This window comes from Lycium ferocissimum, chromosome 11 (assembly GCF_029784015.1).
Source record: "Lycium ferocissimum isolate CSIRO_LF1 chromosome 11, AGI_CSIRO_Lferr_CH_V1, whole genome shotgun sequence".
Taxonomy (NCBI): domain Eukaryota; kingdom Viridiplantae; phylum Streptophyta; class Magnoliopsida; order Solanales; family Solanaceae; genus Lycium; species Lycium ferocissimum.
Window position 1 is genome coordinate 11287489 of NC_081352.1, and position 22968 is coordinate 11310456.

Below are 22968 nucleotides of genomic sequence, written 5' to 3' on the forward strand. Positions count from 1 at the left end.
AATCATTGTATTTGATTTCAAAATATGAGTGTTACAATCTCTATGATTCCTCTGATTCGCCTTTTCAACAATAAATTCAAGGGCCTTTGAGCTTGATCTTGAACTTGATGGATTTGATTTTGACTTGGACTTGAATTCAAGGGCTTTTGAGCTTGATCTTGAATCTGCGTCTTGATCTCCAGAACTTCTAGAGAAATACTTGAATGCTTGAATGCTTTTAGCTTGTAGAGAAATCTGCAGCGTTTGATTTACGAACTCTCTCTTGCTTTTTGTTAGAATTTCTGTCCTTTTTCTGAATTATGAGACCCCTATTTATAGTTGTAGGATGGAGGAGTTGTGATAAGGACAGACTTCTTTCGACCAATCGATTTGGGCGACATGTCGATATTTGATTGGCGGGAACATGTCACTTGTACACGTGGCGCATCTTCATTGGCCTTTGATTTGACTAGGCATCTTTGCATCATTTTGACACATGGCATGATCCTATTGGATCTTTCGTTTGACTTGGCGTGCCACGTCATTTGACATGGGGCACCAATTTGGGCCTCTTGAACAAGATGACATCTTGGGCTTGACAAAGTGGGTTAAATGCGTATGTAGCCCGATTAAATGGACTAACCCGATGAAATTGGACCATTACTTAAATCCATATTTATTGACTTAAATAATTAACTCAATTATATTAGCCCACAATTTATTTGGACTAATATATCTTGAATTTAATATAATCAAAATTTCTTGTAATTTAAACTTGACAAAATTTCATTGTCCACAGCTGCTTCCTTCCTCCGATGCATTAGTAGAGGATCTTGCTCCTTTTGGGGATGAAGATCCGAAAACAGGAGTTGTTGCGAACAACACTTGGAGTGCTTGTTGTCCCAACATGCTTGCTTTGCTCCTCGTAACTGGTCCAATGCTACCGAAGGTAATGTCGAGGATGCTTTCCACATCAGCAGAGAACTTGGAGTTAGCAACCTTGGAGGAAATTGATTTGGAGTTGATCTTCTCTGAAGTCATTTCGATGTTCTTGAGTTTGATGATCGAAAAGTTAAGATGAGAGGTAAAGATTGTCCCACTGGGCATGCCAGAATTTGTAGACAATAAAATTCGCGTCGAGAAAATAATAATCCAGACAGGAAAATATCGCAACAATCGTCGTATTTAATTTCAGAATATGAGTGTTACAATTTCTATGAATCCTCTGATTCGCCTTTTCAATAATAAATTTAAGGGCTTTTGAGCTTGATGGATTTGATCTTGACTTGTACTTGAATTCAAGGGCTTTTGAGCTTGATCTTGAATCTGGTGGTCTCGATCTTGAACTTGTACTTGGATTTACGGGCTTGAATCTTGATCTTGAATCTTCGTCTGGATCTCTAGAGCTTCTAGAAATATACTTGAGTGCTTGAATGCTTTTAGCTTGTAGAGAAATCTGCGGCGTTTGATCCATGAGCTCTCCCTGGCTCTTTATTAGAATTTATGTCCCTTTTCTGGATTATGAGACCCCTATTTATAGTTGTAGGATGGAGGAGTTGTGATAAGGACAGATTTCTTTTGACCAATCAGATTTAAGCTGACATGTTGATATTTGATTTGCCGGAACATGTCGTTTGTACACGTGGCGCATCTTCATTGGCCTTTGATTTGACTAGGCATCTTTGCATCATTTTGACACATGGTATGACGCTATAGGTTCCTTTATTTGACTTGGTGTGCCACGTTATTTGACACGTGACACCAATTTGAGCCTCTTGGATAAGATGACATCTTGGGCTTGACAAATTGAGCTCATCATTTGTTGCTCAAATCAATGGGCTAGCCCAACAAAATTGGACCTTTAATTAAATCCGTATTTATTGGACTTAAATAATTGATCCAAATATACTAGTCAGCAATATTTATTTGGACTAACATATCTTCTATTTAATATAATTCGAATTTCTTGTGAATTGAAATTTAATAAAATTTCGTTATCCACACCCCCTTTTATCACTGTTATGATTTTCATTTTTTTTTTCTTTTTTGAATCACTTGACAAGGGTACGGTTGTTTGAGTTTGAAAGAATCAAATGAAAAAAGACATTTAGAGTCTTTTTTTTTAGCTTAGAATAAGCGGTGTATGTACATGATGCATTTTAACTTATTTTCTTTACTAGATAATTAGTGAATAGGTAAATAATACGAAACAAATGTGTTTAAAGGAGTAAATACTATGAAAGAAATAAGTTCAGAGGCTTATAGAACCCTCACATAGTTTAGGTGTATAATTGGCAATTTCGCCATAGTTCACAGGTGTTTCTACGCTTATCCCTTTTTTTTTCTTAATATAAACGGGTTCATTCGTTCTGCAGTTACTTAACATCATGGTGTTTGAAATTATAAATTACAAGAATCTTAAAAGTTTTAAGTTTACAATAAATTATGTAATCTATAAAATCAAGTGACACAGAGCTGCTAAACAACCACACTAATTTAGCCTAATAGCCTGTTTGACTAAGCTTATTTTTTTCCCAAAAGTACTTATTTTTTCAATAAGTGCTTATTTTAAAAAAAGTGAGGTGTTTGGCCAAACTTTTGGGAGAAAATAAGTACTTTTAGGGAGTAGCAGAAGCAGTTTTTCAGAAGCTAAAAAAAATAACTTTTACCGAAAAGTACTTTTGGAGAAAAATACACATAGAAACACTTTTTAAAAGCTTAGCCAAACACTAATTGTTGCTCAAAAGTACTTTTTAAATTAATTGGCCAAACACAAACTGTTTTTAGTCAAAAGTACTTTTGAAAAAAATACTTTTTAAAATAAGCTATTTTTAGAAGATTGGCCAAACACGCTATAAATGTGGTCACACTTGTGAAAAGACTATTTTTCACGTATTGGGGCAAAAAAAATTAAATTAAGAAGTAAGGGTGGGCGTTCGGTTTTTCGGTTCGGTTTGGCTATTTCGGGTTCGATTTTTTGAAGGTGCACACCAAACACCGAACCAAACTAGTTTGGTTCGGTTCTTTCGGTTTCGGTTTTTTAAAGTTCGATTCGATTTTTTCAATTCGATTTTTTTAATATAATATTAGAAGCGATTCCATTGACACTAATTCATATTCTCAAAAGCAATAAAACATAAAACTGATAAATTGAAATCAAAATCAAACAAACAGGATACACAAGAACAGAAAACTATAATCATGGCATAGAATTACTAGGTGTTATATACATACCGTAAGAATAATTAAGAAAACACATAAAGGACATACATTAATCCTAAAGAGACATCCTAGTTATCTTTCTTTGTTAAGGATATTTGATTTTTTCAATTGAAGTGAAAAATTAGAGATATAAATGCAAAAGAGGACTTATTACAATTGGATTTTTTTTGCTTTAAACTTAATGGGCCTGGACTATTTTAATATTTTTGGGTAATGTATTAAATTTCGGTGCGCGTTCGATTTTATCAAACTTCGGTTCGGCTATTTCGGTTTCAGTTTTTTAACGATGAACACCAAACACCGAACCAAACTAGTTCGGTTCGATTTGTTGAAGTTTCGGTTCGGTTCGATTTTTGGTAATTATGCCCAGCCCTATTAAGAAGTGATATTTCATTCAAATTTTGAATTAAGTTGAATTTTGGGAAGAAAGAGTAGCACAGCAAACTCACAGTATCTAGATTATTTAAAGGGAAAAGGGTCAAAAATACCCTTCTACTTTGAAAAAAAGGCTAAAAATATCCTCCAAATTTATTTTGGGTCAAAAATACCCCTCCCATCCTTAAAGTTTTCAAATATGCCCCAATCTTGACGGAAATTATCCCCCAAGAAATAATGCGAAATTATTTTTTAAAGCTCCATCATTTTGACCCAACTAAATAATAACCCATAAGATCTCCTTATTCTCCCAATATGTAGGTTTGAAGTTTGAGGGAATTGGGAGAATAAGAGGATCTTATGGGTTATTATTTATTTAGGTCGGATTTAAATGATGAAGCGGATTTAAAAAATAATTTCGAGTTATTTTTGGGAATAATTTCCGTCAAAACAGGGATATATTTGAAAACTTTAAAGATGAGAGGGATATTTTTGACCCAAAGTAAATTTTGAAGATATTTTTAGCCCTTTTTCCAAAGTAGAAGGGTATTTTTGACCCTTTTCCCTTATTTAAATAATGTCATTGTCATCCTTCCTTCCAAAGTTATCTTAATTCAAAATTGCATGAAATCTCTCTCCTGAATTCAATTTTTATTTTTTCTTAATACATTGAAAAATACTCTTTAAAAGTGTGATCACATTTGGGCCAAATTGATAAGGCCGTTTAGCAGCTCTCTTATCATTTTTCATTACTTCAATTTTTTAGGTACAATTTTTATTTTTAATCCGTCTTAATAACATTAATAGTACTAGTAATTTTTATTCACATGAATCTGTATTTACTTAACATTGAATAAATGATTAGTAATCACAGTATCACAGTATATCGCTTAAATATTTCTTCTAAAACTAGCCACGTAAATTAAAACGGAGAGTAATTCTTCAAAACCAAACATCTAAGCAGAAATAAGAAAAACAGGAAATGACGCTAGCAAAGAATGCTATCCAAAATATCACAAACCTGGAATTTAATTTGACAATAAAAAATGTGCTTAGGCGTTACTAGACCAGCTTCAAAGATGAATTAATATATCTCAGCAAATCTGAAGAGCATAAGCTAATTTAATTTACGAGCAGATTAAAACCTCCCTTCCCATCAAGTAGGACAAAAGGGGGCTACCTGAATTTCCACTCACAACATGACAAGCTCAAAGAAATAAATAAATAAAACAACTCCCTTAAGAGGGGTAAAGCCCCTAAAAATTGAATAGAAAAAAATATATACTCCCCGTCCCAATTTATATCACATACTTCAAATTTCAAGAATCAAATTTTTTTATTTTGACGGTAAATTTGGACATACAACCTTAAGTGTTTTGAAAAATAATTTAGACATTTAAAAATTACAGAGTAAAAATACTATAAGTCACAATCGCTAATAATTTAAAATATTTAACATATGAATAAATTATGATTAAAGATTTTCTTATTTGATTCTAAAAAAAGCAAAAGATCACATAATAGGTACAGAAACAGTATATGTTTTGTGAAATTTAAATTGAGGAAAAAAAAAAAACTTAGTGAAGGGCTCAGAGGGTTGCTTAATGTGCTCAAGGAAGAACTTTTTGAAGGTTCTTCTCATACAAGAGGTGTCAGAAATAAAAGAAGCACCATCATCTTTGCCCCATACAAATTAATTAACCAAAAACTAACAAAAGCTAGAAACTTCTTAACCTATAGCATCTCAAAATAAAATATTCAAAACATAGAACTCCTATAACAAAATCCAGATAACATTTGGATTTGAATGGAGAAGAAGAAAACTGTGGGGGCTAAATAGCTGCAAATTAGGGTTTGCAATTTCTTTTTTCATTCTGACTGCTGTACTTATAGATTGTGAATGGGCCTGATGGGTTTGAATGTCAGCCCAGAACCATTCAAATGAAGCCCAGCTATAATCTACCCTCAATAGTCAATTTTACTTGGCATAACTTAGTATGTTACATATTTATGTAATATAAATATATTTTTTAATAATTAAGTTTAGTAGCTATAATATTATATTTTTACAACTTATAGCTATCCACTTTTCATCAATTAACTTCTCACTTTTTTTTTTAGGCTGCCTATTTTCTCTCTCCCCTTTTTCAAAATATACGTTTTAACTCCCATCTCCCCTAATTTTGTGCTTTTCAAATCGTTTACTGATTTCTTTCACTTTCTTTTTTTACTCTGTATTAACTGCTCATTAATTTCAATCTTTTACCGTCAAAATTCAACTCTATTTCCTAAAATATGTAAGATTCTGTTATTTTTGTGTTCTCCCTTATCATCTTTGTTTCTTTTTAGGCTTTACTAAGCCACATATTTCATCTTCCCTGTATTCAGTGGAAGTTTCAAGTTTTTTTTTTTTTTTTTTTTTTTTTTTTTTTTTTTTTTTTTGAGGGATCATGTATCATTCATCCTCGTGTCGTTTTAGACCAAATCTTCTCGGCATGATCGGCGACGGCGTCGGTCGTCTTCTCTTTTCCGGTCGGATACGCAGCAATTGCATGGTCGGATGCAGCAATTACAAAGACCAACCTATTTGACACGGTCGGATACGTAGCAATTAAAAAGATCGGCCTATTCGACGAGAAAATATTAAAGACCAAATCATTTAACGCCATATTTGTTCCTAGATGCCCTCATTATAGGCCCTTTGAAATTTTTGAATACGGATACGAAGTTTTTGTTATTGGACAAGAGTAAAAATGTTCATGTTCTCCAAGATGTATTTTTCTTATTAATGACCCTATTTTCACTTCACCAGATATGTATTTCACTTGCATTTTAAGTATATTTTTATCGTATTTTTCGACGAACTTCAGTTAATTGCCGTTTTTTCAATTCACCAGATCTGTATTTTGCGTACATTTTAAGTATATTTTTATCGCATTTTTTATTATTTCAATTAGTTTGTGTTTTTAATTGTGTGTTATATATTTTTTCAACCTAATTTTTTACTTGTAAATTTACGCGATTTTGAATTTGTGTTTAATTTTATCAAAGTATATTTTGTAGTATATATTCAGTGTATTTGAAGTGTATTTTTACAACACAGTCACACACTGTTGTAGTGACAACCACAGTACATTTGACATTGATATATTTGCATTATATTTATAGTATATTTTCAGTATATCTTGAATGTGTTGTTATTTATTGTGGTTAATTTGTTATTTTGTTATTTTTCATGTTTTGTTAATGTAAAGTTTCAGTATATCTTAACGCATTCCAACTTAAATTGGTGCAAAGTTTCTCCGTATGAGATACGACGCAAATCGACAAGGCAACCCTGAATGCATTTATTGATAACGAGCAACCACCAATACCTGTCAAGGCTACCGTTGATTATGATGCAGTGATTTTAGTAGATGTTCAGGAGTAGATTTGTAGACAGAACAGTTTATGTTTTAAGTTGTTGTTTTTTTCCTCCATTTTTTTTTTGATGTATAACATCACTGTTGCGACATTATTTTTATGAAGATTTTAGAAGAAGTTTTATGTATTTTGGTAATGATCCCGCTTGTTGTATCCTAGATTTGAATTATGTTTTTATTACATTTATATTTTTCTTGTATAGTTACTGCTAAAAAATTACAAAATGCATTTCAATATCAAGTTTGTTATTCCTACATGTTTTCACTATATTTTATTGATGAATCAGGAAGAGTTCTATGCATTTTCTCTATATATTCATGGTACACTTGAATTCACTATTCAACCATAAAATCCATTTTTCTGTACAATATACTTCAAAAATTAAAGAACAATTTTAATACTTCTAAAATACATACAAAATACAAGTGAAATATATTGTAAATATATTCATTACGATTCAAATCTTACGGATCAATTAGAATACACTCAAAAATATAATCATAATACAGATAAAATACAGTGAATCAAAAGCCACCCTTAGGGATTAAAGTTTTTTTATGGAGTCAAGTTTTCCCATCTTATTAAAGTTATTAAATAATATTCAATATCAGCTTATTGCACTCAATAACTAATATTTTTTGTAACGACCATTTTGATTTTTAATAATGTAATTTCATTGAATATTTTTAATAACGAACACAAAACCGATGGTCATAGCATCAGAGACAATCTCAACTTGTCACTATGCAATTCAGTTGATGAACAAATCAAGCTTTGCGTGATTTATGGAACATTAAAAAGAGATTTTTTTTTAGTTATATTTTGGGAAAAAATATGCAGAGAGTTTTTGAATTCAAATTTTATGTAAATGATTAGATGTTGAATGAGATATGTGATCAGATATGGAAGAGAATGAGATTTGCGTGATTTATGGAACACTAAAAACAGATTTATGTTTAGTTTGAAAAAGATTTTTTTCCCTTAAATAGAGGCATTATTTGCTCAACAGTTCCGTGTATTTAGTCTGTATTTTGGTTATATTTATGCGACGCGTCCAGGGCCTAAATATAGGAAAAACCAGCTACGAATTGTAAATAATGAACTTGTAGTTATAGCTTGTTAGAAGCAGCTAAAAGGTAGCTATTTGAGAAAATTTTGCATCTCAATATGGTTGTTTCGAGGGAAAATTTCTTATGTACGAAATTAGACTCATATTTACCAAACGTAGCAGTATTTTTTCGCTAACATAGCAGGGGCTTTTTGACAAAATGTATACAAAACCACACTTTGAATCATGCTCACGGCTTCGAATCTCGCTCAGAATTTCATGTAAATTCTGTATGAAATATATATTTAACTGTATAAATTTTGTATAAAGTTCATGTTAGGCTTTTGAACAAATACAGAATACATAATTAACCCCCCTCCCCCCCCCCCCGGCCCAACTGTGACCTTTTTGAAAGAGACACTTGAACTTTGCGGGGTTCTACTACTCACCTAAATAACTTTGAACTGATATAATTACCTCCTTTTTCGTCCAACCCCAATTTTAAAAAAGTAGGTGTCAAACCCACACAAATACTTGCTTGACACGTGTTAATTTGATTAAAATTATATTTTTTTTCTTTCAATTTTATATATTTTTTTTCTTTTCTTTTTCTCTTTCTAACTTTATGAATTCACCATCCCTTCCTCAACCCCCGCCCCCACCCACATTCTTCTCCTTCTTCTTCTTCAGCTAACCCCTCCCTCGTATTCTTTCTTTCTTTCTTTCTTTCTTCTTCTTCTTCTTCTTCTTCTTCTTCTTCTTTATTCTAATCCCCGCCCCTCCCCACCCCTCCTCCTCTCACTGATACTAATACGAAGTATTTCAAACACAAAAAATTCTGAGCGAATTCAAAGTTTCAGTAATAGCATCAATTAATTTATCTCCTTTTCATATAACTTCAGCACAACTAAAAATAAAGGTTTTGAAAAGAATTAATGAGTTCCCAGAATTTATGAGGGACCGGGCTGAATCTCGGATAAAAAAGCTAAATCAATGTCTCCATTAATCTTGAAATATAATGGGTTTTTCAGAATCATTCGAAATGTAAGGGAAAATTCTCTAATAAGATTTTGGATAGAAGAAGTATTTGAAGGATAATAGTAAAAGAAGGGAGGTGAATTGTGGAATGATGACATTGGAACTAGTGGGGTCTAGCGGAAATGGCAACAGGTTTATGAAGAAGAATAAGAAGAAAGAAAAGAATAAAGAAAAAAAAAATTAAAATAACAAGAAAAATAGGATACTACGTTTTATAGAAAACAAAACTTGTAAAAATACAATTGCAGTCGTTTCATGGGTTCCTCACTCTCTTTAAAAGAGTATATGCGCTCTCTATGCTAGGTGGCCCATAAGGTTGTAATTATATCAGTTCAAAGTTGTTTAGGGGTAATAGGACCCTGCAAAGTTTAAGTGTCTCTTTGGAAAAAAAAAGTCACAGTTTGGGGGGATAATTATGTATTCTCTCATAAAATGTCTCTAAATTGTATGTATATTGTGATTCTGATAAAGTACATATAAAATGTATAAAATCTGATAAAGTACATATAAATTCTGATAAAGTATGTATAAAATTTGTATTAAAATTGTATTCTTCAAACATGTGGTATGTATAAATTTTAATTAAGTATGTATAAAAACTTTATAACGATTGTATTAAAACTGTATTCTTCAAACATGTGGCCAATTCTAACTTGTCGTCATGCTTCATCTAATATTATACAACTTACTTACAAATTCCATACAATTTGGTGGAGGATTGAACGAGATTGAATTGAAAATCTTAAATCAGACTTGCCGAGCTTGAAGAACACTAGATTTGCTGGCTCACAATCTCACGTCGATCCACATCAAAGCAGTCATTGGAATTTGACTCACGATGAAATTGTCTGGATTGGGCTGGAAAATGAGATATTAAAGCCCTAATTTTTCCTTTTTCATGATTGGAAGATGTTATCTGTCCTCTAAAGACATCAAATACTATTTTAGTATTTTATTTATTGAATTTCAGTAATTGAAATGATGATGAAGTACAAAAAAATAACCGTAAATTATATAGAATTTTATCCTATCAAATGCCCGTTCTTTTTTTTTTTTTTTTTTTTTTTTTTAAATCGTTCCTTACACCACTATTTTTACTGAGCTATTTCTATGTTAAAAGTTATTTTTCTTATAATAAAGAAAAAAGATAAAATCCAAAAATCAATTTGAGTAGATTGGGTCGTTTCATCATCAAGAGGCCCAATCAAGCTTACATGGAATGAAATAAAATACCACAAAAAATAGACATAACTTTAAGGAATAATTATTTGGCATAACTACTTCTAAGAGGTAATTATTGATAATAACTATCTTTTAATTTATTTATATTTAGTTGCTACAGTGATTTTGTAAATTACCATTCGTAGCTATACCAAAATACATCAAGCTTCTGTGGCTGGAGTGATTATTGGGTGTGGCTCTGCCCACTGCCCACCCCGGTTCGAACCTAGCCAACCACATTACTTTTCTTACATATTTTTCTTAGCTTCTTCTCCCTGTATTGTGAGTGTATTTCGTCATATGTATTTGGCTCATATTTTGTTTTCTCTAAAGTCGAGGGTCTTTCAGAAACAGCCTCCCTACCTCCCAAGGTGGGGGTAAGGTCTGCGTACACTTTACCCTCCCCACATCCCACATTGTGGGATTTCACTGGGTATGTTGTTGTTGTATTTGACTCATATTGTATCTCATATGTATTTGATCTGAGTGTATTTCGTCATATGTTCGTCATATGCATTTGGCTCATATTATATCTCATATGTATTTGGCTTGAGTGTATTTCGTCATATGTAATGGCTCATATTGTATCTGATATGTATTTGGCCTGAGTAACTTGTATCTGAATGTATATGAAGCCAAATACATTCAGATACAAGACAAGAAAGCTCAAATACATATGAGATACAAGACATATGAGCCAAATACATATGAGATACATTCAAATAAAGTTCAAATACATGTGACATCAGATACAACTGAACATGTACACTCAAATACAGTCAAATACACAAAAAGTAGCTATGAATGGTAATTTTGAAAAGATAGCTACAAATGGTAAGAAGGGATAATAAAATACTTATTTAGGTAAGTTTACCTAACTTTAATCACAATAATCTTCAACTTTTAGTTAAATAACAACACCAATGAAGAAACATACGGATGAGAACAAATGTGCTAAATAGACCATGGGGTATTAAAAGTTGACATCTATTTTCTTTGCATGAAGATGAAAGCTAACATAGAACTGTGAGAACTCCAAATACATTTATCAAATGGAACTAACCCGAGGAACAAACCTATGTTTTGCATCCTATATATGCTATAAATTATAAAATTTTGTCGTGTTTGGTAAATAAGGAAAAATGTCTACAGGTTTAGTAATAAAGGATCTTATTTAGTTCTATGGAGTGATTTTTTCTTATTTCAATTAGCGCCCAAAAACAACACGAAACATCTAACTTCGGTCGACTGTGTGGACAAAGCCTACAGTGCTATTCCTTTTATACAATTTGGTATGAGATAATTACGTACAAATACCATTTGGGCATCATTTTAACCCAACTATTGATTTATTACTGTGTAGCCTTCAGTTCTTTTCTCTCTTTCGTCTCAATTTCTTTTCGTCTCTCTTTCTGCACATAGCCACAGTCAACAGTTTATCTACCAACCAAATGATCCAAAGCTAACAACAATAATAACTTTATTCATTCAAACACTTTATATATACACAATACACACATATCATGTAGGTCATATCTTCTTCATTCTCTCATGCTATTTGCAAATGTTAGACCCACGAAACTGCAACTGTAAACAATAATCATACTCAATTGCGACCTCTTTTTAATTTTAATGACAACTCTATATTTATAACTCAATTGCCACCTCTTTTCATGTTCTAGAAGGAGAAATTTGAAGAGCTTTTTAATCTCTTCTTTTTCTTCTTCTTCCTTCTATTCTATTCTTGGACAATAAATTCTACTTATAGCCCAGTAAATTTTATTGTCCCAGTACATTTACACTAGAATAATTGACCATTTTTTCCGTTCTTGGCCATTAGAATAAGGCATACGACAAAGTACCAAGGGAGATTCTATAGAGATTCTTGGAGGCTAGAGGTGTACCTGTGGCGTACATTAGGGCAATCGAGGACATGTATGACGGAGTCAAGATCTGGGTAAGGACAGTGGGAGGAGATTCTGAGCACTTTCCCGTGGTGATGGGATTGCATCAGGGATCAACTCTTAGCCCTTTCTTATTTGTCTTAGTGATGGATGGACTGACGCGGCAAATTCAAGGTGAGGTGCCATGGTGTATGTCATTCGCGGATGACGTAGTTTTGATTGACGAGACTCGCCGAGGAGTTAATGCTAAGTTGGAGGTTTGGAGACAGACTTTGGAGTCTAAAGGGTTCAGGGTGACTAGGACTAAGACAGAGTACATGGAGTGCAAGTTCTATGCCGTTACACATGAGGCTGGCATGGAAGTGAGGCTTGGTAACCAGGCCATTCAACAGAAAGGAAGTTTTAAGTATCTTGGGTCTATTATTCAAGGAAATAGAGAGATTGACGATGATGTCACACATCGAATTAGGGCAGGGTGGATGAAATGGAGGCTTGCATCCAGAGTCTTGCGTGATAAGAAGGTTCCCCCAAACTTAAAGGCAAGTTCTACAGGGTGGTGGTTAGACCGACGATGTTGTATGGGGCGGAGTCTTGGCCTATCAAGAGCAACCATGTTCAGGAGATGAAAGTTGCGGAAATGAGGATGCTGCAATGGCTCTGTGGGCATACTAGGAGAGATAAGATTAGAAATGAAGAGATCCGGGACAAGGTGGGAGTGGCTTCGATGGAGGATAAGATGCGAGAAGCAACGCTGAGATGGTTTGGGCATGTGCAGAGGAGATGCATAGATGCCCAGTGCGGAGGTGTGAGAGGTTGGCTATGGAAGATTTTCGGAGAGGCTGAGGTAGGCCGAAGAAGTATTGGGGAGAGGTGATTAGACAGGACATGACACAGGTCCAGCTTACTGTCACGACCCAAATCACGAGTCATGATGGCACTTACACTATCCCCCCTGGTAGGCGAACCATCCCCAAAATATTGACCTTTTTTAAGACACGTGTGCGGAAATTAAATACATTGAAACGTAAGTAACATCATGCTATTATAAACAGTGCGGAAAGAAAGAATTTTATTATGAACTTCCCAAAACCTGGTCTTAACCGGTGCAACAAAGGAGTTATAAAGTTTGAAATGAACTACAGAATCTAAAGAAAATACATACTATCCGTAGGAATAAAATGGACAAGATACATCGGAAAAGACTCCGGGCTACAGATCCGGCTAGTAGCATCACCCGAACACCTCCGATGATATCCTCGGATCTAACACGAGGTCTCGAACCCAAACCTGGAATCAACTCTACACTCCACAAGAGTGTAGCAAGAGTAATATGAGTACAAGCACACATACTCGTAGGTATCATAGGCCGACAACGATTAGATAACGCATATAAATGAGAAAAAATGAACAGGTAGAGCAGATAGGCAATCAAGTACAATCACTAAACATGTTTAGATGGCAATTCACAACAAATAAAGGAAGAGTGACTCATTATTCTCAGATCATATGCCTAGGGTAATCTCTAGCCCTCAAGTCTATCACATTTTTAAATAAAAGACTCTTGCAGGCAAGCAACAACTCAATAAGTCATCAACAAGATTTGAATGAAGAAGTGTGTCAACTAACAACCAAGAATGGATGAATGAATGTTGATGCTATGCAATACAATTGCAGTGGGCTGCCACACAGGCCTTCTCTATACAAGGAGTTGCCACACAAGCTCTTCTCCACTGTACACACATCCTAAGGGCACTGCCTCAATATCCATGACCCATGGGGAACCCGCGAAGTCCATGTACACTCTCTCACTCCGGTATATGACCTCGGATCAAAAGCACTCATACCGCTCCGGTAAAGACCACGGATCACGGCACTCATCTCTCTTTTATCATCATTATTACGGTTCACTTTTACACGAGGCATAAAAGCTACTTTGAATTTGTGGACTCTTTGGATTTTATATTTTTAGAGTCGCCACCTAATTATTAAAGGGAATTAGGAAAACCGATTAAGAAGAGTTTATTCAAATAAGAGAAAAATCATTTAAAACCAAAGTTCGAGGTAAGGATTTTGGTGATTCCTCAGGGAAGGCGCTAAGACACGCCAATATTAAGAATCCGTAGAATACAGTTGACCTTCAAGCTTCAATGTGTGATTTTGTAATTATTTGCTTATATAAGCTTAAAATCTTGTATATCTTGTCATGGGCATATAATTTTTCAAATATTTGGCAAAAATCCCTTTTATTTTGGAGGAAAAAGAGTTGAGTCCTTTTTTGGAAAATGCATATAAGATTTAAAGTGGCCATTTCATTTTCGGACAAAAACACACTCAAGATTTCTCTTGAGTAGAGTTCCACTTAACTTGGTCCCTATGTTATGTCCTCTTATTCTTATATGTTTTTATTCAAAATAATTCCAAGTGTAAATTATTTGCAAAAAATGCCATCTGATATGCCCAAGTTTATAAGGTTTGGCACATGTGTTTATTTTAATGAAGGTCAACCATATTCCTTCTGAACCTTTCCCTCAAACTATGGCCCAAGTAGAATTACCTCTTGTTTGTTTCAACTTAAAGTGGGCTTGGCCCAAAAATATTTAGAAAATCTTTAAGTTGTCAGAAAATACTTTTAAAAGCCCATTTTATTTATTCACAAATCAATTTTCTTACCATCCTTTTTTTTTTTATTTTTTTTTTTTTATTTTTTTTATAATACTTGAGTTTAAAGAGTTGCACTTTTTCCTGAAAATTCACTGTTTTATTGTAGTTTTTTTTCCCGAAAATTCTCAGTCAGAAAATAGTGACAATACTCCACCGTTTCAGTTCCAGCAAGAGATTTGCAAAGTCATTTTTTGTCAATTTCTTTAAAGCCGTATTTATCTTTTGTTGGGTCCAAGTTTGAAAATTGTTTGGGTTCCCATATGTTCTAAACGATATATGCATTGTTTGCCTATTCGTCTATGTTGTAACCAAAAGGTTCCAATGTTTACAAGTATTCATACAAATGTGTTCAAATGCATATATACATAAAGATAAAAGAAGGGAAGGCTAGTGGGCCTACCGAGCCCACCAGTTAAGTATTTTCACCCATGGTTGGACCTTCAAATTGGTTAGGACTCGATGAAAGAGGGGATGTTTGTTACGACCCAAACCGAAGGGCCATGATGGGCACCCGGGCCCTACCTGCCGAGCACCACTAATCATGTTTTCATATCATAATCATAAACAAGAGTGGACCTCGAGGGTTATCAAATGAAAATCTGCTACTGAGAAAGGGATGAGCCCGAAAAGATATACTATACAACTATGCTAGACAAAAACTGTGCAAGCTGACAAGGCCGTTATGAAATACTATACAACAAAAATATAGGCTAAGGGGGCCATACAACGTCTAACCCACCCATGACTGTCTACAAGCCTCTACTGGAATATATGACATAATTAGGTCGGGACAGGGTCCCGCCATACCCGTATGTAGATAAAAGTATAATGTACCAAAAACACAACAACAATTCTGAACAGCGGTGCTCCAATATCACCGAATAAACAACCTACGGGCGGATCATCAACTGCCTACCTAAACCTCCGGCGTAAACGCAAAGACCCCCAGAAAAGGGACGTCAGTACGGACAAAGTAATGACTATGTAAGGCATGAGTGTAACATAAAAGAGACATAAAAGTACATAGGATGAGATGAATGCAACCTGTATCTATGAACTGCCTCTGAGGGACAATGATATGCATAAATACTGTGTATGCATGCATAGGGGTCATACATATATATGCGTATATAATGCCTGTCAAGCCTCTGTGGGGATCCCATCGTATCATATCGGCCTCCGTGGGCATCATCATCATCATCATATGACCAACTGATCAGGTAGTAGTGCGTATATAACGCCGTCACCTTCCCCATACCCTATACATATATATAATACATAATACACGCGTATATAACGCCTAAGGGATCGTAGGTCTGCACATATTTATATAAATGAAATGCAATGCATGACTATGATAAGAGTACATCCTGAATCTGTCGGAGTGACGTAAGGTCGTTATACCTCCGAACATCGTTATGTGATATCATTTTCGTTAACGAATGAATCTATGAATCATTCTGAATCTGAATAAAGTCTTACTGAAAAAACAACATTCTAGAACATGAATCAACACGGGACATTCCTAGTTTCTAAGAATAGAATCATTATGGAGTAGCGTTACGTTTATGTTTCGTTCATAAGGATCATGCCAAAAGAAGGAAAGTAGCCTTAACATACCTCAAGTTGTCAACCAAAATCCCACAATGAAACTGTCGGGCTAGTATTCCAATCTCCTTAGTCACTATAGCACACCTAATAGTCAACAACATAACAACAACCTCATATATGTCTCTTTAATGTCACATCTCTACTCACCCCAAGATTTACATCAAAACAGCCCGATATACGCTTTGTATACAACACTTATACACTTTCTTCTTCCAATTATACCAAGTATAACATCCTCAATACACTCTCAACACGAACTATTATCCTTACAACAAGGGTTTAGCTTAAAAACACATTTACAACATGGCTCAAGTTAAATTACATCTCAACATCTACTCAAATTCATATTTGAACCTTTCTTCCAACTCCTTTCCCTCCAAACCTAGCATAACTCTTATATAAAATCATAAACGTGGAGTTAAGATAGAATCTTACCTCAAAACTCAAGAACACATCAATTCCAAGAGTGCTTCACCTTGAAGTATCCTCCAAAACCCTTACCAAGAGGAGAAACAAGCTTCATGATCTCTTTTGATCCTTGATTTTTGTTAGGAATGGATTAGATATGATGGAGAGAGTTTTCTAGAATGTTGGAGATAAGAGGAATGGAGAAAATGAGTTAAAAGGATAAGTATATGAAATATATATAAAAAAACAATTGGTGCCGACTTAAAAATATAGCCAAAAAGTACGGACCGTATTTTTAAATATGGTCCGTATTTGTTGGCCGTAATTCTAAGTATAAAAATTTGTCTTTCTGCCAAGGGAAATACGGTCCGTACTTGAAATCATATTTTTTTGGACGGGCCGTATTTTGCACCTTAATTTTCAGATTTGTGATCTGTCAGTTGCATTGGAAATAAAGCTCTCTAAACTTGAATTTACATAGGTTATGCATTCCGTAACTCCTTATATTCTAGAAGATATACCTCCCCAAAGTTGGACCAAAATCCAGCCCAGAATTCTGCCAAAATTTTCACAAGTTTTGACAAACTTAATTTTTTCGATTCGCTTGATCTCAGAACCTTCCAATACCTACTAAACATGATATTAAACTCTTATACTCTCAATATAGACATGTCTAATTCCATATGACCTCAAAGGTGTTACATCTCGTCTTTCACGTACGTTAAAGTTTCGTCTTAAGTCGTTTGTCATAGGTTCCTATTGGGAATCATTTGGGAAGTTGTGTATGAGGCCTATGGGTGCATCTCCGAGTTATATAAGTTCTTAGACATGTTTGGAAAAGAGTACGAAAATTAGATGTCAAACGAATCGGAAAGAATAAGTCTGGTCAGAAAATCGGATTAAGGCCATTCCATGGACCGTGAAAATGTTGGTTGGCTATCATGGAATGGGTAACAAATTTCATGATCCATGAAACATTTCACGGCCATGAAAGTGGTCCGTGAAAATGTGGCGGTGGAGAATTTCTCTTGGCTTATAAATTTATTTCCGCGACTTAGGTTTTAGTTAACAGAACCCTAGTGACCCTTTAAGCTCTCTCAAGTCATCCATAATCATTTCAAATTATTACAAGAGAAGATCAAGCTTTAAAACCTCAACTAGTTCATAAAAGGTGTTTGTTCTTGCTTCTAGTTGAAGTTGTGTTAAATTAGTCTTGAAGTAGGTTGTGTGGGCTGAAGTTCTTCATGACATAAGGTATGTTATTCATTCTATATAAGGTATGTTCTTCATTCTATCTCTTATGTTGAGTTGACTTGGAGGTTTAACAAGTCTTAATAGTGAAGAGAATCATGGTGGGAAGGTTATAAGGTGTTGTGTTGAAATTATTGGTTATGGACTGACTTTGAAAGGAAGTCTTGGACTGATTTGAGTCTAGTTTGAATGTAACCTCTTGGCCATGTTGTTGTTGATGTTGTTATTGATTTTTTGGAGTTGTTTTGGAGTTGGGTGGAAGTAGATAATCTAAGGGAAATGTCGTCTGAATTCCGCTAACTTACCTACTAGTTTAACTTGACCTTATATGTATTTCAACAACTTAACCTTAGTGTGAATCATCTTGAATGTAGATTTGCAAGCTTGAGAAGATAGACGTTGAGTGGTTAAGTAGACGACGAGGTATGTTAAGGCTGTTCTCTTCCTTCTTTTGGCATTATCAAGATGAAACGAACATAAACGAATGCCATTCGTAATGACTCCACTCTTAGACATGTTAGCAGCTTATGTTATTGACTTCCTTAGGATGATATTAGTCATCTATCATGTTCACGGATCTTCCAGAGTATGTATGTTGATGATATAGTTCCATAATGTTAATCGGAGGTGCAACGACCTTACGTCACTCTGCTAGTTTCAGATTGTCTTCTTATCATTCATGCATTATGTATATATATGTATCTATTTTATGACACCAAACCACGCTATAGACGGTCGGGTATGGTACCTATCGCGACCCAAACCAATGGGCCATGACGAGCGCTCAACCACTACTGACCAAGCACCCCTAAACTCGTACTTTCCATATGCTGAATAACTTGGTGGCCCATTTCTAACTTATATCTGAGTGATAGCATGTGCTGTAAAATTTATGCAATAAACTCTACCTCGAAAACTCATAAATCATACACACGGATAAATATATAGGCATACGTGCAAAGGATGACAACGCAGTCTGACATGGCCACTACACATACTGTACATAAAATAAGAGATCACAAAGCTACATGACGTTTCCACTATATACAACTGTCTACAGACCTCTATGGAATATAAACTGTATCATATCCACATATCTACATGGCAAGATAGCATACCAAAAGAGGCTGCGGCCTAGGACCAATGGAGCGCCGACTGCGGCCGAGGAGATCCTGCACGTCCGGATCGTCTGGTTAGCTACCTGATCTTGCGGGCATGAGCGCAGTGTCCACAAGAAAAAGGACGTCAGTATGAACAGTGAACTGAGTATGTAAGGGATGAATAATCACATAATAAGAAATATAGAACATAACATGAGATAAGGGTAACCTGTATATCTGGTTGCCTCTTAGGGCGAATATCATGCATGCTTAGTCTTCTCATAAAAACATTTCTCATACTTGTATAACATAATAGTGTTGCGGAACGTGCAACCGATCCATATATATATATATATATATATATATATATATATATATATATATATATATATATATATTGCTGTGGAACGTGCAGCCCGATCCATACCCATATATCTCGCGTCCGAAACGATGTCATAATATACCAACTGATCAGGTGGCTATGCGTATATAACGCCTCACCTTTTCCCATATCCCCTATTTACACACACAATATATATATATATATAAGTAGCATGCATGAGAGCCCAAATAAAAGTTACCACTTTATCGGAGTGACGTAAGGTCGGTAACCTCCGATTTATATTATGGATTAATCATCATCGCTATATCTCGTCTTGAAGGAACAAGTAACATAAGGTGAGATCACAACAATGAATAAAATCAAAGAAATCATGAAATAAGTTCAGTAATCTCATAATAGCCTTAAAATCATAAACTTTGAAACTCCCAGAAATAGGATCATCATCATTATCATCATGAAAGCATAATCATCTTTAGCGTCATAAGAAACATTAAGAATCATGAATCTTTAGCTTTTGGAAATAAGGACATTATGGAAGACATATATAGATTCACAGGAAAGAAGTCATCATGGGCATCATAAAAAAACATCTTGTCACTAATATCATAAAAACTTTGAGAGCCAGGAACTTCTAGCCTTTTTGGGAAATAAGGACGTTATGAAAACATGTATGGAATCATAACTTAGGAATCATGCCTTTAGAAAGAAAGAGACTAGCCTTAAAATACCTGGAAGTTCACTTCTTGACCTTCCTACCTACTTCCGGTCTCGCAATCTACATACAAGACCATTCATACTATGGTTAGGTCTATTGTCATATACTTATCCTAAACCTTCAAATTAAATTCCTTTAGAACTTGCCAAAATTCGGGCAGCATCTCCCCTGTTTATATCCCTAGCCCGAAATCACAATACCAACAACCAACACAATAACAATAATACGAACAACAACAACCATATCATCAATACCAAAGCATTCCATAAAATATCCCACACGATGTTTATCCAAGTTCTCAACCAATCATTCGACTTTACGAGACTTTATCAACTAAATTTCCATAATGAGATTCATAATACCAATAGTAGAGGGTATTCTTACCTTAATCAAGATTAGGAGAGCTTGAAATCTTATTTATCTTTGATAGATCCCTTCGTTCCATCCGGATTTGATGCTTAGAGCGAGAACCACAAAACTCTATATGCTTCCCGAGCCTCGTTAATGGCTAGCTTCAATACTTTATGATAAAAATTGATATAGATTCTTGTTGGAACATATATGTATGTAGTGGAGTGTTCTAGAGCTGAAAAATGGGCAAAAATATAACCCAAGGGGTCCTTTTATACTTGCTAAGGTCGGTGTAGGAATTATTCCTGCGCGTTTGCGCTGGGAGGCAGCGCGTCCGAGCTGGGTTGGCTACCGTCCCTCTGCGCGTTCGCTCCTAACTGTGGCGCATTCGCACCTAATTGTGGCGTGTTCACGCAGACCTAATCGCTGGCCTGCTAGCCCAACTTGTAACATCCATAACTCCCTACTCCGATGTCCTATCGACGAGCGATTTGTTGCGTTGGAAACTAGACTTCATGAACTTCAATTTAGGCTTTTGCTTCACTTCCAAACTCATCATATGCTAGAAGTTATTCCTTCTCCAAGTCGGCTCTTTGTCGGTCAATGTAGCCTCCTTTCCTTTTCTTCCAAAGTCATACTAACTCAATTCCTTCCACTCATTTCCTTGTAAGACCTTCCAGAATTCCTTATATGCCTCCTTCACTCATAAAATCTACTTAATAATATTTCGCTCTTTATAGTCTAAAGTTATTTTACTCAGCCAAAATTCTACATGCTCATATTCAAACTTGATAAATGCTTCTCCGAAAGTACGGGGTGTAACATCCTTCCCCCCTTAAAACATTCATCCTCGAATGTTGTAGCTTGTAAGTGTACGATGTTTTCATTAATTTCTTGAAGTGATTTCCCTTCTCCTAGACTCCGATTGCCTTATCTTTAGAATATAAGTTGGCCATCCTCTTCTCGTTGTCTCTTAGCTCTTTATTGAGGTCTTCCATAAATTCTATAACCATCTATTTTTATGTATGCAATCAGGAATCAGCTAATACTTGGTTATCGTTCTCCTTCTATTAAGGTGGTTCTGGTCCGCAACTGCTATGACTATCCGTTGACTTGCAAGTATCTCTTCTCACTTGCTGATAGACAATTCTCTTATTCAACTATGGTACCTTCCTTTGCTTGCTTCTTTGGTGCTAATTTGGGCTATCCCTTTTTATACTCGTCGATCTCGCATACGCACCACATCATCTCCTTGTAGTCTACTGACCAGACCCCTTGATTCCTCACAATCTCATCATACTTATTCCATAATAGTGTATATATATATATATATATATATATTTTTTTTTTTTTTTTTTGCCGACGAATCCCTACTCTTAACGGTTGTTTACCTTAACTATCCATTCCAATTCCTTTCCAAGATAAACTATAACAATACCCTCACACAATCTATTAAATACGTATATACAAAATGTTCCCTCACCATCTTTACTATTCCTCGTAGCAGGGTGACACTTATGATAAGCAAATAATCTGTCACGACCCGACCGGAGGGCCATGACGGGCGCCCGGTGCTAACCCACCCGGGCACCTCTTACCGTACATTCACATTCACATCTAGGTGAGCCACATAGCTTATTCATAATTTCTATACATCCATAATATTAATCTCGTTGGGCAGCAACACATTTATATCATCATTGTTATATCCCGTATTTTGTACATTGGGACATTCCGAGCTAACTGCTATAAGTTAAGGTCAAGACTATTTCGGGATACGAGGTAAAGACTTTTAACCTCCGACTTTGTTTTAAGGCACAAGTTGCTTATGATTTTATTGGTATGGAATATTAAGGAAAATTTGGGGTTAATAGTGAATTAAAGGAAGTTAATATTTCATGAACAAAAGGGCCAAGTGGCCGTGCAATGTGGTGTGGGCCATGGTCCACATGGATGAATAATATATGTAAATGGAAGATGACAAATGAATTATATTCATCATCTTTCACCTTAGAAACTTGGAGAACCTTGGAGAAAAAAATAGAAGACCATTCGGCCATAGCTAGCCAAACTTGAGGTCTAAAAATCTTGATCAAAAAAATATTTTCTTCTAGCAATTCAACCAATTGGAAGGTCCTTGTTAACGTGGAGTAGTTGTTGGAGTCAACAAACCATTCGTTTTTACCATTTACAACCCTAGCCAAGTTGTGGAGTTAAGTGGAAAAGGTAAGGTTTAATCTTCTTTTCATATGTTATGGATGGTTTGTGTATGTTGTAGAGTGTAGAAATGGATGAAAATCATGAAATTTGTGTGTTGG

At 35.0% G+C, this 22968-nt stretch overlaps 2 non-coding genes across 2 annotated transcripts; both read right to left on the reverse strand.

Moving 5' to 3' along the window:
- Positions 1-4621: 4621 nt before the first annotated feature.
- LOC132038789 (small nucleolar RNA snoR77) lies at positions 4622-4758 on the reverse strand. The gene has a single exon (XR_009410265.1). It is a non-coding gene; the product is annotated as a small nucleolar RNA snoR77 (small nucleolar RNA).
- A 404-nt stretch (positions 4759-5162) lies between these two features.
- Positions 5163-5260, reverse strand: LOC132038768 (small nucleolar RNA snoR1). Its single transcript, XR_009410249.1, has one exon. It is a non-coding gene; the product is annotated as a small nucleolar RNA snoR1 (small nucleolar RNA).
- Between the last annotated feature and the right edge of the window lie 17708 nt (positions 5261-22968).